Source organism: Myotis davidii, unplaced genomic scaffold (genome assembly GCF_000327345.1).
Source record: "Myotis davidii unplaced genomic scaffold, ASM32734v1 scaffold176, whole genome shotgun sequence".
Lineage (NCBI taxonomy): Eukaryota > Metazoa > Chordata > Mammalia > Chiroptera > Vespertilionidae > Myotis > Myotis davidii.
Window position 1 is genome coordinate 576,011 of NW_006287911.1, and position 17,405 is coordinate 593,415.

Genomic DNA, 17,405 nt, shown 5'->3' on the forward strand with positions numbered 1-17,405 from the left:
AATTAGCCAGCAACATTTTAAAAAACATACAAGAGAGCAAAGCTTGAAATTTGACTCCCAGTTTTAGAACCATGTCCTTAGTGCTTCTCAGTCACATGGGCCTCTTTCCCCCTGCAATGGTGTTGAATCTGTGCTGAGTTGCCCATCACCCTCACTCCAGTTCTGTGCTACAGGGTTGGAGATGCAGGCCACTCTTTCTTGGCCTCCTTGGTGATGAGCTTTGTGTAGAGGTGTTACCTTCCATGGACATGGCAAAAGGGGACCTCTTTCCATCCATTGGGCCCAGCATCTCGCCGTTCTAGGCTTCAGTTTTCTGCTTTCAGAACCCCAACCCTCAGGGGGATTTCATCATCTGAATAAATCTCAAGGTAGTTGGGCCCAGGTAAGCACTGACGTGAGCCCCAGTTTCTTACTCTTCAATCCTTCTTGACTGTCTACTCCTTTCTTTTCTTTTAATTTTTAAATCCACTTCCTTTCCTTCATGCCATTGGCTGGGTGGCTGGAGCCTGGAGTTTCCTAAAGAAAAAAATTTTGACCTGAAACATTCTAACCTGTAAAAAGTTTTCCTACTGGGGGGGAGACATATGTAGACATATGTAATACTCTTTGTAATACTTCAAGCAATTAAAAAAAAAGTTTTCCTCCAATTTCTAAGCAAACAAGAACAACAGTTTTCAAAGAAAATAGTTCACAGACTGAGATCCTTTTCTGCACTTTGGTTTTCTCCAAGAAGTTAAAGGTCCTGTTAGGACCAGTAGAAATAAGGAGGCCTTGGGAAAAAGGGAAGTGACACAAGGGGGAAATAAAAAGTCAGGTCAAAAAAAAAGTCAGGTCAAGCAACTTCCTTGAACTTAGTTCCTTGATTCCTTCTGCCTGCCTCAACCTCAGGAAAAATTTCCTTTATAGGTCACATGAACCAAGTCACTTCCAGAAGCATTTTTCTTTCAAGAGGGAACAAACTCCATCTGAACAATTTGAAGACCTCCATGCAGGGCCTGGAAAAGCAGGCTGTGGATGCTCAGGGGTTTGCATTGAAGTCCAATCGCTATTGGAAGTGATTAAGTGTGACAATTAGAACTGAGTCAGTGAGATGGGTCTCTCTTCGCCTCCTTTCCTCCCAATTTTCATCAACTTGCCTTGGGTATAGCTGAGTTTCATTTGGCAAGAAGGGTCAGCCCAAAAGCATTCTCCAACCCCGGGTACTTCTACAGGAGTGTCCCAGGCTGTTTCCCCATTTTAAGAGACCATTACAGAAACTGAAACTGGATATCCTGTGTGTGTTTCCCTCCTAGAGAATAGACTGTTTCACTCACTCATTTGCATTATAAGGCACTATTATTCTCCAGGCCCAGGGCAGAGCTAGAGGCACAAAAGGGAACCAGTCATGGCCTCTGCCTCACAAAGTTCCTTGCTTAGGTGGGCTGGGAGACAAACAAGCATATATAAAACAGGATGGGGGGTGGAGATCAAGAGATTACACCCTAGCCGGCCAACGTGGCTCAGTGGTTGAGCATTGACCCAAGAACCAGGGGGTCACAGTTTGATTCCAGTCAGGGCACATGCCTGGGTTGTGGGCTCGATATCCAGTGTGGGAGGCAGCAAATCAATGATTCTCTCTCATCATTGATGTTTCTATCTCTCTCTTCCTCTCTGAAATCAATTAATGTGTGTGTGTGTGTGTGTGTGTGTACATTCCCTTTTTAAAGAGATTACACCCTAGTTAACTATTTGCCCCCCAGGCCAGTACTATCTATTCTCTCATCCCATTAAGGGCACCAGATGTTAGACCTCAGTCCTTAAGTTCTGGCTAAGAAAGAATTCAGATGCAAGACTCAAATACACTCAAAAGTTTATTTAGAAAGTCACAGAGGTAGAAGAAGGGAGCCAGCTAGACTGTGTGGACTGAGGAAACAAGTTCCAGAGGCTAAAGAAGGACCTCTGGAGCTTAGGAGAAAGAAAGGCAAAGAATATGCACTTGGGGGAAGGAGAGGGGGAAAGGAGCAGGGGTGTGTGTGTGTGTGTGTGTGTGTAGAGAAAGAGAGAGAGAGAGAGAGACTTTGTGTTGAGTACTAGTCTTTAGGGGTGTTACCTGGAGGTCTCAAGGGAGGGTTCTAGTAGAATATTCATCAGCTTTCCAGGTCTTTACTGATTGGTTGGCGCCAGCCAGGAGGTCATTAGTCATCATAGCTGGTTCTGATCAAGGTATCATCTCCTGTCACCAGGCTGGCCTTGCTCTGCTCTGGGCCTGGAGCTGAAACACAACTGAGGCCTAGATGTTATCTCTATGGCTAATGCTTAAAGGAGTGGTCGTGCAAGGGCTTGTATGGGAACATATAATATGAGGCTATTCTCTGGCCCCCTTCTTCTTCCTCTAAGGAGTCTACCCCATGCCAGGGGAGGAAAGGTCAGGGGAGGATCCGAACCATATTGGCCTGCGAGGAAAGGTCATAAAGTCTAAGCCACTTGACCAGAGTTATGCTAAGAGAGGGGATGGAGATCAAGAAATTACAGGTCACCATTGCCCCCAGCAAGGTGCCACCCTACCATACTCGTCCTCCCAGTTTTACCCATTGCTAGGCGCCTGGGGCTTTCTGCTCTGGTGATCTTCTGTGCCTGGCCTATCATTCCTACTCTGCTCAGGCCTGTCCAACTGCCTACTATATCAATCCCATGTCCTAAGTAGGCAGTGGCACCCTTTTGACATGTGGCTGGAACAAAGCTGTGCTCAGAACTAATTTCCAGGCTGAGATTAAATCAATCCAGCAGGCTACCTGTTCATTTTTGTATGTGTGTGGTCCTCGATTGTAGAGCTGAGCCCAAAAGCAATGTATCACTAGTGTTTGATTTAATGATAAGTAATGTGCTTGCCTCAGTCCAGAGCTATTCAAACTCAATATGCACTCAAATGGCCTGGAGATTTTGTTGAAACACAGGCTCTGGCCCTGGCCGATTTGGCTCAGTGGATAGAGTATTGGCCTGCCGACTGAAGGGTCCCGGATTCGATTCCAGTCAAGGCACATGCCCAGGTTGCAGGCTTAATCCCCAGTAGGAGCATGCAGGAAACAGTGATCAATGATTCTCTCTCATCATTGATGTTTCTATCTCTTCCTCTCTGAAATCAATAAAAATATATTTAAAAAACAACAACAACAAAAACAACACAGGCTCTGATTCACTTGGTCCAGCTGGCTTGATATTTGCTTTTCTAACAAGGTCCCAGACAAGGCCTAAGAGTGTCAAGACCATACTTGGAAGAGTATTTTTAAAAACATTTTGAATAAAATATTTTATTTAGTTAGTTAAGGGTAGCACTCTCTGCATCCCCCCTTGTACCTTTGCAAACCAGGACAAGAGCTTCTGCAGCTGCTCATGAGGGTGAGCAATGTCAGGCAACATGAGTCTTTTAAAAAGTAAGGCTGGCCCTAGCTGGTTTGGCTCAGGGGATAGACCGTCAGACTAAGGACTGAAGGGTCCCAGGTTTGACTCCAGTCAAGGGCACGTACCAGTTGCAGCTTGATCCCTGGCCCTGGTCAGGGCACATGCAGGAGGCAACCAATCCATGTGTCTCTCTCACATTGATGTTTCCTCTGTCTCTTCACCTCCTTTCTACTCTCTCTAAAAACCAATGGAAAAATAACCTTGGGTGATTATTAACAAAAAACAAGCAAACAAAAAGTAAGGCTGGATCCTGACCACAGACATTAAAATAGGGTCAAGGAAAGGGATTGGGGGAGATGGAGGAGGATATGGGGGATCGATGGTGATGGTCAGACTTGACTCGGGGTGGTGAACATATAATACTGTGTACAGATGGTGTGTTGTGGAATTGGGCACCTGAAACCTGTATAATTTTGTTAGCCGGTGTCATCCCAATAAATTAAATTTAAAAAAAAATAGGGGTCAGGGCCAACAAACCTGCCATCCAACCAGGTAAGAATAAAAAGGGAGGCATCTGACACAATATAAGGCCAATGATATAATCATCTAAGGTCTAAGAAAGGAACAAAACTCATTAAGAAATGCTTTTGAAGGGTGATTTACTAATTCAGGTAAAAAGCTGGGTTTTTAAAAAGTTTTTATTGTTGACAGTATTACAGATGTTCCCCATTTCTCCCCACTTTACCTCCCTCCACCCAGCCCACGCCTCCCCCCAGGCCTTCACCACACTATTGTCTTGTCCATAAGCTATGCCTATACAGTAAAACCGCCATATAAAGACTAATTCACGTGAGAGGGTGTCCATTAAAGCTGAAAGTGCATTACATAATAAAGTAGGTTTTCCAAATGCTTATGTTAAAAATTGACAAATTGTTTATCAGTTTTTAATAATATAGACACATTTGTGTAATTGAAGTTAAGTATGTATGAAAATTTAATTTTACAGAAAAGTTTTCTTTATGTATTACAGTAATTTTAAATGTATACTAAATTTATCTAATAAATGTGAGCATTCACCAGTCACCGTGAGTAAACAAATGCGTGTGGCTGGGGATGGCTTAGTGCCATCCAATACAGGAGCACCCTCTTGAAGGGTTAACGCACAAAATTCCCTGTGGAGAACTCAGCCACAGGTGTTAAAATTGCTGCAGAAGTTTTTTTTTATATATTTGGGTGCTCCTGTATTGGATGCATTTATGTTTACCCAGGGTTATAGCCTCTTGTTGGATCGATCCCTTCAGTATTATGAAGTTGCCTTCATTGTCTCTTGTTATGGCCTTCATTTTGAAGTCAATTTTGTCAGATATGAGTATTGCCACCCCAGCTATTTTTTCATTTCCATTTGGACACAAATCGTAGTGTGGTGAAGCTGGGAGGATCCGATGCAGGATGGAGGGGGTCAATGGGGAAAAAATGGGGGACATCTGTAATACTTTCAATAATAAAGATAAATTTTTAAAAAAAACGGCTGCAGAAAGTCACGCAGGAGACAACAAAACCAATTACCTATCATGATGTGGTGCTAATCATTCCCTGACCATCATTTATGAGTGGTAATTCTTGGATTTAAATATGTAGACTATAGTTGTAGAGATCTAATATTTATTTATTTTGGCAAAACTACTACAGTGTTTTTTCCAACATATGGTCTATTCTCTAAAATTTGTTAAAAATAACAGTGAATCAGCCCTAACTGATTTGGCTCAGTGGATAGAACATCGGCCTTCAGACTGAAGGGTCCCAGGTTCTATTCTGGTCAAGGGCATGTACCTTGGTTGCGGGCACATCCCCATTAGGGGGTGTGCAGGAAGCAGCTGATAGATGTTTCTCTCTCATAATGTTTCTCTCTCATCAATGTTTCTAACTCTCCATCCCTTTCCCTTCCTCTCTGTAAAAAATTCAATAAAATATATTTAAAAAATAAAAATAGCAGTGAATTGGAGAGATTAAAAATGGCAGCAGAGTAGGTGAATGCTGCATGGACATGCTCCCAGGAACAAGCTGGAATTACAACTGAAATATGAAAAGGCTTCCTGAATAATCAACAGAAAACTCACAGGACAGAACCCTGATCCCTGAGGACCTAAGGTGGAGACCGCACAGAGACTGGTAGGAGGGGCAGAGGTGCGAAAGGGCTGGCCAAGCACCCACAGATGGTAACTGAAGTCCTGAAGAGATAGCTCAGCTGTGAGGGGCGTGCCACTGAGAACTCTGGGATCTAATCCCCAAGCTGGGCTTCCCAGCAGAGAGCACAAAATCTGAGGAGGGTACCCACATAGCATCTAGCTATAAAAAGCAGCAGCGTGCTGTCTGCCAGGGAGTGGCAGCTGGAAGTTCGAGCACCCTCTTGAAGGGTTAACACACAAAATTCCCTGTGGAGCCACCCACCTTGTGCTCTGGCAGAGGGAGGGTGAAGTGGACTGGAGCTGTGAGAACAGAACCCAGGACTGGGGACTTGCGGGATAAAGCTCAGAAGGCAGCCAAGTTTCCTGGGCTGAGCCATTCCCTCATGCAGTGGAGGACATCTTTCCTACATAGACATCTGCCTTGCCTGGGGGGAAGACAGTCAACACACCCTATTGGAAAACACCTTGCCCTGAGGCCACTTAAGAGATTAAAAGTAACAATTAGCCTCCAGGCAGAAGCAACTACCCCACCCTGTTGAAAAAACTCTCCCTATACCTGAGGACAATTGCCTGGGGGCAATTCAAGTTGCATCCTATTAGTCTGTAGAGGCGTCTCTGGAGGCTTTGAATCTTTGCCTGATCCAATTTGTCACAAACAGACTTTAACACTGTCCTGCACTAGAGATTGAGAGGTGTAGAGGATCTACCTAAAACATAGTCACAAACCCAAACAGACAATCGAAATGAGGAGACAAAGAAACAACCCCCAAATGAAAGAACTAGAGAATTCTCCAGAAGACGAGATAAATAAAGCAGAGATTAAGAAATTTATCTGAAACAGAGTTCAGAGTAATGATGGTAAAAATGCTCAACAGTATGAAAAAAGATATAGTAACTATGAAAAAAGAACAGTCTGAGATAAAGAATGACATAACACAAATAAAGAACACATTGGAAGGAATATACAGCAGATTATGGGAAGCTGAGGATTGAATAGTGAATTAGAAAACAGAGTTGAAAATATCACTTTTTGAGAACCAAAAAGAAAAAAACAATTAAAATTCAGGAGGACAACTGAAGGGGGCTGTGGGACAACGTGAAACATAACAATATTAGAATAGCAGGTGGGCCAGAAGAGGCAGAAAGTGAGAAAGGAATAGAGAAGGTGTTTGAAGAAAAAATGGCAGAAAACTTCCCTAACGTGGTAAAGGGAAAAGTCACACAAGTTTAGGAGGCACAGAGAACCCCAAACAAGAACCAAATAGACCCCCACCCAGACACATCATAATTAAAATGCCAAAAATTAAAGACAAAGAGAGCATCTTAAAGGCAGCAAGCGAAAACAAAAACAAAACAAAACAACAACAACAACAAAAACCGGTTACCTACAAAGGAGTTCCCATAAGGCTGACACCTGATTTCTCATAGAAAACTCTACAGGCCGGAAGGGAATGGCACTACATAGTCAAGGTAATGGGAGGCAAGGATCTGAGACCAAGATTACTATATTTAGCAAGGCTATCATTCAAAATAGATGGTCAAATAAAGAGCCTCCCAGACAAAAAAAAAAAAAGGCTAAAGGAGTTCATCACCACCAAGCCAGCATTATAAGAAATTCTAAAGGGATTACTGTAAAGGATTGCTGAGAAGAAAGAGAGAGAAACCTAGGCATACAGAAAGATCACTACATAATATTAAAGGGATCAATTCAACAAGGATATAACCCTGGTAAACATATATGCACTCAATAGAGGTGCATATATGTTTTTTAAATACATAAAAAAAACTTCTAGAGGACTTTAATGGAGAGATTGACAACAATACAGTCATAGTAGGGGATTTTAACTGAACAGATCTTCCAGACAAAAACTTAACAAGGCAACGGAGACTCTAGAGAACACACTGGATCAGATGGATTTAATAGACATTTATAGAACATTTCACCCCAATGCAGCAGAATATACATTCTTCTCAAGTGCACATGGATCATTCACAAAGATAGACCACATGTTAGGACACAAAAAAGTCTCTACAAGTTCAAGAAGTTTGAAATCATATTAACCATCTTCTCAGGTTACAGTGGAATGAAATTAGAAATCAACTACAGTAAAAACATTCCAAAACATTCAAACATATGGAGGCTAAATAGCATATCATTAAACAATGAATGGGTTACCAATGAGATCAAAAAAGAAATAAAAAACTTCCTGTAAACAAATGAAAATGAACACAAAACAACCCAAAATCTTTGGGACACAGCAAAAGCAGTACTGAGAGGAAATTTCATAGCACTACAGGCATACCTCAAAAAAAAAAACAAGAAAAATCAGCAATAAACTATTTAACCCCACAATTTAAAGAACTAGAAAGAGAACAACAAGAAAAGCCTAGAGTAAGTAGAAGGAAGGAAATAATAAAGATTAGAGCAGAAATAAATAACATAGAGACTAAAAAAAAACCCCAAAACAAAAAGTTAATGAAACCAAGAGCTAGTTCTTTGAAAGGATAAACAAAATTGATAAATCATTAGCCAGACTCATCAAGAAACAAAGAGAGAGGACCCAAATAAATAAAATTAGAAATGAAAGTGGAGAAGTAACCACTAACACCACAGAAATTCAAAGGATTATAAGAAAAAAATATGAATAACTACTTGCCAACAAATTGGACAATGTGGATGAAATAGACAAATTCCTAGAAAAATACAATCTTCCAAAATTGAATCAGGAAGAATAAAAAAACTGAATAGGCCACTGATTAAATAGAAGCAGTAATCCAAAAACTCCCCCCAAACAAAAGCCCAGGTCCATAAGGCTTCACAGGGGAGTTTTTCCAAACATTCAAAGGAGAACTAACATCTACACTCCACAAACTATTTCAGAAAATCCAAGAGGAAAGAACACTTCCAAACTCTTTTTATAAGGCCAGCATTATCCTAATTCCAAAACCAGATAAAGACACTACAAGAAAAAGAATTACAAGCAAATATCCCTGATGAACATAGATGTTAAAATCCTCAACAAAATATTAGCAAATCGCATCCAGCAATATATTAAAAAGATCATATTCCATGATCAAGTGGGATTTATTCCAGGAATACAAGGCTGGTACAATATTTGCAAATCAATAAATGTGATACATCACATAAACAAATTGAAAGACAAAAATCACATGATCATATCAATAGACGCAGAAAAAGCATGTCTTTATAAGGAAGCTGGAGCATAGCCAAGTTGAGAGACGCAGCCAGGTCGCACAGTCAGCAAAGGGCAGCCCTTCACTTGGGTGGGCTCAGGTCCACATTCCCCGCCTGTGGTATGAAACGGCTTCCAAGCATGCGTGGGAATTCCCACCAACCGCAGGATGCAGGTCATCGCTTCTGTTTCTCACACATTGGTTACTGATATCCTACCAAAATTGGATAAATGTTAGTCTGCGATGGTTGGAATTTCTGATGTGTCATGCTAATGGAAGAGTGCCTTATAACAACGATATAACAATGCAGCGAATGTAAAATCTTAGGAAACCTCAGTCAACCGAACAGTAGTGTGGGACTTGGGCAAATCGGAACCGAAATCCTGATTTCTGTCCTCTGAATGTTTAGTGTCAGATTTCATATGGTCATAATAAAGGAAGTGAGGCACTCCTCTCCTTCCAGGAGTTTCCAGTTGTGCGGTCGATGTTTGCTTCTGATTGAGGCTAGGTCTACCCAAAATCACCACATTAAACACTTCGGCCAGACTTTCTACAGTTTTGCAGTATTTTAATATTCATCTCTGGAAAGCTCAAACAAACAAGCAAATGCAAACTTTTGAGGACTAATGAATGAGCTTCTTTCAGATGCATAGGTCTACTGTTGACCCAATTTTAATTTGGTTTTTAAAGGTTTTCTTTGAGTGACTTTCTGTCCCCATTGTTAGGAGGCAATTTCCCAGGGCAGGACCTCGCCTAGTGGCCCACTGTGTGTAGCTGAGGGGGAGCAGCTGGGCTGCCCGAAACGTTTTTTTTTTAAATATATTTTATTGATTTTTTACAGAGAGGAAAGGAGAGAGATAGAGAGTTAGAAACATCAATGAGAGAGAAACATTGACCAGCTGCCTCCTGGACACTCCCCACTGGGGATGTGCCCGCAACCAAGGTACATGCCCTTGACCGGAATCGAACCTGGGACCTTTCAGTCCACAGGCCGACGCTCTATCCGCTGAGCCAAACCGGTTTCGGCTCCCCGAAACTTTTATGTGTATTAGCATTTAACTCAGTTGTTCTCTTCCACAAAACAAAGAGTAAACCTCTGGTGTGAAGAAGAGGCCTAAGCCATAGATGTGTAAATATAACACAATTTACAAGCCAAAAGAAGTAGAAAGTTTTTACTTCTTTGAGGCTAGACACTCACAAACAGTCGGCCTGGGTGCAGGCAGCACTGCCCGGGCCTGCACCGGCTCTGTGTACACGCTTCCCACACAGGGTCCCCACGGCACCCCGAGGCAGGAGGGGCAGTGTCAAATCTCCATGAGAATTTCAAATTTGGTTTAAAGGAAGTATTTCAATGCAGGGGCTTCTTTGGAATCAGGGAAATTTCATGATTTAGCCATTTGGGGTTGAAACAGCAAGGTGAGGATTTTAAGGCGAGGATTTTAATGTTTCCTGTTAAAAAGTCGCTGGGTCTTTCGGGAAATTCCTGTAATGGACAATTAAGTTCTTTCCCTGGGCAAGAGTGTCTTGGAACAGTAAAATTACTGTAACGAACCAAGGAAGAATACAGTCGTGTTAGTGTTAACGTAAAAAAACCATTGAAACCTGTAAAGAATTTTTGTGAGTTTATTTGAGCCGAACTGTCGACGTACACCGGGAAACAGAACCTCAACGAATTGAGGTAGTGCTCCGAGGAATGGTGGGGTTACAATTGTATTTATACATTGCAATCAAAGGAGGAACATAGGTGGGTTACATGAAATTCATTGGTGACAGATTAAGGAGGGATAAAGCAAAGGGGGGGGACCCCTGGGATTGGATAAAAAGTAAAATGATGGACACATACTTAGGTGGGTGCAGGAACAATTAACATAATAAATGAAAGAATCTGCGGCATCTATCCTGGGCCCAGCACACCTGGCTGTGCCCCAGGGGCTCCATAAAAAGGGAAGTCACAAGTTACCCAGACATCCCAAGGACATGTTATCATAGATGCAAAAAGACAGATGGGCTCAGTTGACCTTATCAGTGAAGATCCTGGCCTAGGACGGAACTGCCCACCATAACTGCTTTTAGTTCAAGTTTAATTTCAGACCATCCTTTGTGGTTACTTTAGGTCTCTGAGTCTGCAAGACTGCTATGCAGGCCTCTCCTGAGCTTGTCAGGTCAGCATGTGCCCCTTTCGTCCACATTAGTAAGCTAGGTGGCGGGGGTGGGTGTATCCCGCCTCACTCTGACCTACAGTGAGGTCCTGAGCGATATGAGCACTCATGACTGGCACAACTTGATATATTAAAAAGATTAAAAATTCATGAACCCACAGGGGAAAGTGGTAACAGGGAGTTAACAGAGGAGCACAGAGGAAAGGGAGGGGGGATAAAAAAAACCAAGTTTTGTCTGTTTTGTAATTTCACTCCTAACTGACAAGCCTTAGCTGCAATCTGCTGGTAACACATTGCTAGTTTACATCACAAATCCACACGGCAAAATACTCATGTAATCCAGCTGCGGGGGAAGAGTAATTCTAGGTATCATCCTTAAACAGTGTCTATACGCCCGGCATTTAATGAGAGGTTAACGTGGTGCTGCGCAGGCAGGCTAAATAGCCACCTCAGACGGTGAATAAAGAAAAATGGGATTTATTTAGGAAAAGGGGGTGGGGGATGGGGATATCCAAAGGGAAGGGCTACACAGCCCTGAGCCAAAGGGTATTGGGTCCCAGATGGCAGCAAAAATGTACTTAGGACAGTGAAACAAGGAAGCGCATAGGAGAAGCCATAGGAGAGCCTCAGCTGGGCTGCCTTGGCTCCCTGGGAAGTCAGAGAAAAGGGGGCCTTGGAGACAGGGTCAGGGGGTTAGCCTGGGATGAGCTGCCACTGCCCGCTGCTCCCCTAGTTGCATATCTTATGGGGTCGCTTAGAGGGAAAAGGGGGAAGGGAATGGCGCTGGTGTGCTCCCCCAGGGGAGAGCATGCACTGGGGCCTCCATCCTGAGCCTATTTATCTCTCTCTTGCAGATGGAAATCTTAGGGGAGGTCGCAGGGGAGGGTCTTAAAAGAATAGCCGCCAACTTTCCAGCTGTGCTCTTTGACGGTCGTGGTCTCCCCTGATTGGTCGGTGCCAGGGCAGGGTTATTACTCAATGCAGCTGGCTCTGAGGCAGCCAAGGCACCACTTGTCTGGTTTTGCTGCTTTTCTGGGCCTGGAGCTGAAATACAACTGAGGCCTAGATGTTATCTGTAGGAGGAAAAGGTCAGGAGGTCTAAACCTCATGACCAGTGACATGATAGATCAGAGATCCAAACCACTTGGCCAGTGATACGCTAGGGGAGGATGGGTTACCCTGGGGGCAAGGTTCTTGTTTTCCCAGTTTGGCCTCTTGCTTTCTGCCCTGGTGAGTTTCTGTACCTGGCCCATCGTCCCTGCTCTGCTTATGCCAGTCTAACATTTTATAGATGTGATCACTACAGGCGTGGGCATTATTATTCCTATTTTGCAGATGAGGAAACTGAGGTTCAGAGAGGTTTAGCCACTGGTCTGAGGTGAGACACTCTAGAAAAGTGGTGGTGCTGGGATTCAAACCCTGCCCCTTCTGCCGCCACAGCTTTCTCAGCAGGCTGGTCACGGCGAGCGCCCTCCCTCCCCGATGTTCAACGGCCGCAACAGCTGCCACTTTCCACAGCGGCTTTGTTAACCTTAGGTAGCTCTGGCTGGCATGTAAACCCATTTTACGCTGAGAGGCCATTTGCTACTTCTATTTCATAAAATGTCCTTATTGCAAGTCAGAAAGGCACCTCATAGGAGAGTTGGCAAAGTAATTGAGAGTTGCTGTTAATGCATCGGAAACTCAGTTTTCTATAAACTCACCACGCAACCACGGACTCAGTCCTGGCACACCGGTCTTTCATGGGTGGGAGGCCGCCTGCCACTGGCAGATGGGCTCCAGACACTCTGGTCCAGGGGCTGCCCAGCAGGGTGGCGATGGGGGGAGGGGAGCAATAATAGGAACTCACCAGCAGAGAAGAACACTCCACCTCCTCTAAGCCCGCTGGGAAACTTTGTTCAAGATAATCTGTGATTCGGTTTAGACCACATTTCAGCTGACGCTCTGGGGCGGAGATGGGTACAATGAGCAAACATGGGCCCGGGCCCGGGCCTGGGGAAGGCTGCTTCAAGGGGCACTTTTCAAAGGACCAGCAGGCATCATGACAGAGGAGCCTGCAGAGCAATTGCCCAGCCATTTGTGTTTCAGACCAACCTAGGTCCCACTCTGGGCCCTAATCTGTGTGACCCTGGGTTAGTCACGTAACCTCTTTGCTTCTCAGTGTCTCATGGATAAGCAGGTGAGGCCGCCGCCCTGCGGAGTTGCCGTGACGCTTTACTGTCACCAATGGCATCTGTAAAGCTCCAGCAAAGTGCTCCACACACAGTAGGGCTCAGTAGATGACAGCTCCTGCTGTTAGGATTATTCATTTTAGTAACATTATTATTTTTAAAAATATATTTTTATTGCTTTTCACAGAGGAAGGGAAAGGGAGAGAGAGAGAGATAGAAACATCAATGATGAGAGAGAATCATCGATCAGCTGCCTCTTGCAATGCCCCCTACTGGGGGTCATGTGCCCTGACTGGGAATCATGTTAGGTGTCTGACAACCTCCCTTGGCATGCAGTCCTTTCAAGCAGCTCTCCTCCTTCCTCTGCCGCTCATGGTTGCCCAGGACCTGAGGAACCAGATCATCTGAGGGCAAACTGGGGCATCCTATTGTTCACAGTGCCCTTCCTGACCCTTTTCCTGGCCCCAGGGTTCCACCCTCTCCCAGCCAGCCCATCTTGGCTACAGAACTCGCTTCCCTGGTGGGGGGACCTAATGGATTCGGGGAAGCCCATTCAGTGCAGACCTGACCCACAGGAGCTGCCACAGGGCTGGACGAGGAGAGACCATCAATCATTGAGGTGCCTGACCACAGATGGGAAACTGAAGATTGGCCTGGGTGGGAGACTGGAGGCTCCTGACCTCTGATGGCCCCATGAAGCCATGGAAGGCTCCTGTGGTCAGCAGGGGGCCAGGCTTCAGGCTGCTCAGGGACCACGTCTCTCGTCTCGATGGAAACGCAATGTGTTTATAGAGTGTGATGAACACCATCTCCTGGGGCCTTGCCTGGGGTGTGGCCAGGTTACAGAAGGCTACCCCTATTAGGGGGCAGCTAGTCAGGCACACCCTTGTGCCATTCAGGTCCCCACCCCCACCCCCCGGCCTCACACTGAGGAAAGTGGACTTTTATTACGGAGACCCTTCCTTTCCTCTGACCAGCATGCTGGGGGAAAGGCAGGCAGGAGACAGCAGCAGTAACTGTGTTTGAGAGAATGAAAGAGGGAGGAGGTCTGTATTCCCAGGAAGACACCTTCCACATGCTGTTAGGTGGAATCATCACAGCCCCTCACAGAGTGGCTTGCAAGGCATAATCCTATCAGTAAACAAAAAACTACACTAACACGTTCTGCCCACCAGGATTCTTAATTATGAGCAAAAGAAACTTATTCTGGATAATTTAGGCAGAAAAGAAATTTGTGAGAAGGGTTTGGGGGGCCTCAGAACCTCCAGGGTGGCCGGAGAGCCCGAGAGGAGCCGGTGAGCTCATCGCTGCAGCCCGGGCTGTGCCACCGTGGCTGGAATGGGTTCCACAGGCCCTCCCATTCTTAGCCTCTGATTCAAGGCCTGGGCAGAGGGTGTGATTGCGGGAGCCTCGGTCATGTGCCCATGAAAAGGAGGCTAGGAATGCAAGTGCCTGGCATTTTTGCTTCAAGTTCGGGCATCCCCTAAACATAAGTGGATTCAGATGACAGATCGGAGTGTAAATATCCCATGATGTAAACAGTGGTTATCGCTGGGTGGTTGGCAGTGACGGCGAACCTTTTGAGCTCGGCGTGTCAGCATTTTGAAAAACCCTAACTTAACTCTGGTGCCGTGTCACATATAGAAATTTTTTGATATTTGCAACCATAGTAAAACAAAGACTTATATTTTTGATATTTATTTTTTATATTTAAATGCCATTTAACAAAGAAAAATCAACCAAAAAAATGAGTGCGCGTGTCACCTCTGATACGCGTGTCATAGGTTCGCCATCACTGGATTAAAGGGTGGGCCTTTGTTTGTGTGTTTGTTCTTGGTAACTTGTTCTGGAGGATTTCTAACATACTACTATACCAATGTAGAAAGAATATTAAAATGAGCCCCCCTCTCCAGCTTCAGTTATCAGCTTGTGACGTTTTTGTTTCATTTACACTCCCACTCACCTCCTTCTCCCCAGCTTATTTGAAAATAAACACCAGTCACCATATCATAGAAGTGTATGCTTAAATATCTTAGTACATATCCTTACAAGATAAGTACTCTATTTTAAATGCATAACTTTAATGTCATTATCACACCTAAAAAAAGAATTAAAAATAATTCAGAGGGATTTCTTTTACGTTCTTCTTTGTGCATTTCTTTTACTTTAATTATCAGGGGAAATATAGCTCTTCCCATTTTTAATTTGTTTTCAAAAACAAATTAACCTAGGGTTGAGCATGCCCAGCAAACGCAGGCCTAAGGAGAAAGGCCAGTCAGGGGACACCAACGTGTAACCCAGGAGACCACGGGCATGATTTTAGTTACAAGTAACAAGCTCCTGTTCCCGTGGCTCTGGAGGCCAGCGATGCCGAGGACAGTAAGGCAGTGAAGCTGAAGGCCATCAGAGGCCACCTGGGCCTCAACCCATTCTCCTCTCTAAGGAGGAGCTTTGCCTGTTTTCCCTCTGTGTGTTCTGTCACCTGGCAGGGGATGCTGGCTGTGGCTGCCAAGATTACAGGTGATAGGCATGGAATGGAGACAGGCAACCCCTCAACCAGCCTTGCTCTCTCCCACACACACATACCCTCAGACTTATAGACATGCTAATACACACACTCACATTCACCCCATACATTCACACACACACTCACACACACACACACACACTCACATTCACCCCATACATTCACACACACACTCACACACACACACACACACTCACATTCACCCCATACATTCACACACACACTCACACACACACACACACACTCACATTCACCCCATACATTCACACACACACACACACACTCACACACACTCACACACTCACACACACACACTCACACACTCATACACTCCCAGGGAGAGGACTCAGACCAGTCTAATTACATCCTGAGAAGTGGGGCATGTTTATGTCTAAGCCCTGAGAGCCAGCCCTGAATCCCTGGGTGGATCCAGCAGATTAAAGACAATGAGCGGAAGGAGGGCCGCTGTGAGCTGAGGAGCCAGCCTCGGGGTGCCCACCTCCCACAGGTCTGCGTGACAGACAGCTTGGATTTAGGGAGAAGACCTGGGTGCCAAAAACACAGAAAGCCATAAAGGGCAGCGGGATGCAGGGTCAGGTGGTGGCCTGGGCAGCAGCTCACACGGGGGAAGGTCCTGTGGACTCCAGCATCACCCATCGTAGACTCTAAACCCTGGGCGGGCCTCATCCATGTGGTTGGAGTCGACGGTGAGCCTGTCTTTGGGGACCTGAGATCGATGTCTGTCTCCTTTTTTTCTGAGGCCCAACAGTGCAAGCCCAACTGTGCGCATTTGGCTCACAGGGCTGTAATGACTAAGGAAGGAGACAGAGGAAGAGGGCCTTTGGTGGTCCCTCCATGTCCTCTGCCAGGGCTGGGGCCACACAGAGAAAAGAGGTGAACAAAGGTGGGCGGGGCTTTGCATAGTATTTGTTCCATTGGGAACTATAAGGAACCATCACCAACCCCCTGATCCAACCAGGCCTTCCAGATGACAGCAGCAGCCCTCAGGAGGGTCAGTGTCTGCCCCAAACCAAGGCAAGTTCCTGGGAACAGTAAACCAGACCCAGAGAGCCAGCTCCCAGCCCCAAATTCTTGCCAAGGTTTGGACAGACAAGAAGGGACAAGGTTTTCCCTCAGGGGAAGGTATTAAGGTGGGTGTTCATCTGGAGCCCTTCAAGGACAACACAGGACTCCTATGGTGAGATGGCAGGGGCAGGACCAGGTGACAGAAGGCTATGGACGTCTGACTTGACCTACAGGCAACAAAGACCCACACTAGGTTCTTGAGCAGGAAATTCAAGGATAAAGGGCAACAGTGATATTTAGCAGAGCTTGGAATGTAGAGTGAGCTGCAAGGGAGCTCAGCTAAGAAGCTGCTGCAGAAAACACAGATCTTTAAAGAAAGGCAGCTCTCAGCGAGGAAGAAACTCCACTATCAAACAAAATGTTTGTGTATGTGTACATGTGTGTATGTGCGCGTGCATGCAAGCAAGAAGTAACCCAGCCTCAGAAATCCCCCCCACCTCCTGCCAGTCCCAAGCTCTTGTGGTGCAACAGTGCTGGGCTCAGTCCCCAGGCTCAGAGACCTTTTTGGGATTCACTGACAAGCCTTGAATTCCCTCGGCTCTTCTAGCCAGGTCCACAGCAAACCATGCTGTGGTTGGCATCAGCAAGTGGGTGACATGATGTGACATGCACAGCTGGGATGTTCTAAAGTTGATTGCACTCTGGTTGACTGAAATACACCATATGTGAGGCTTGTGCAAAATTAGGAAAATTATAGCATTGG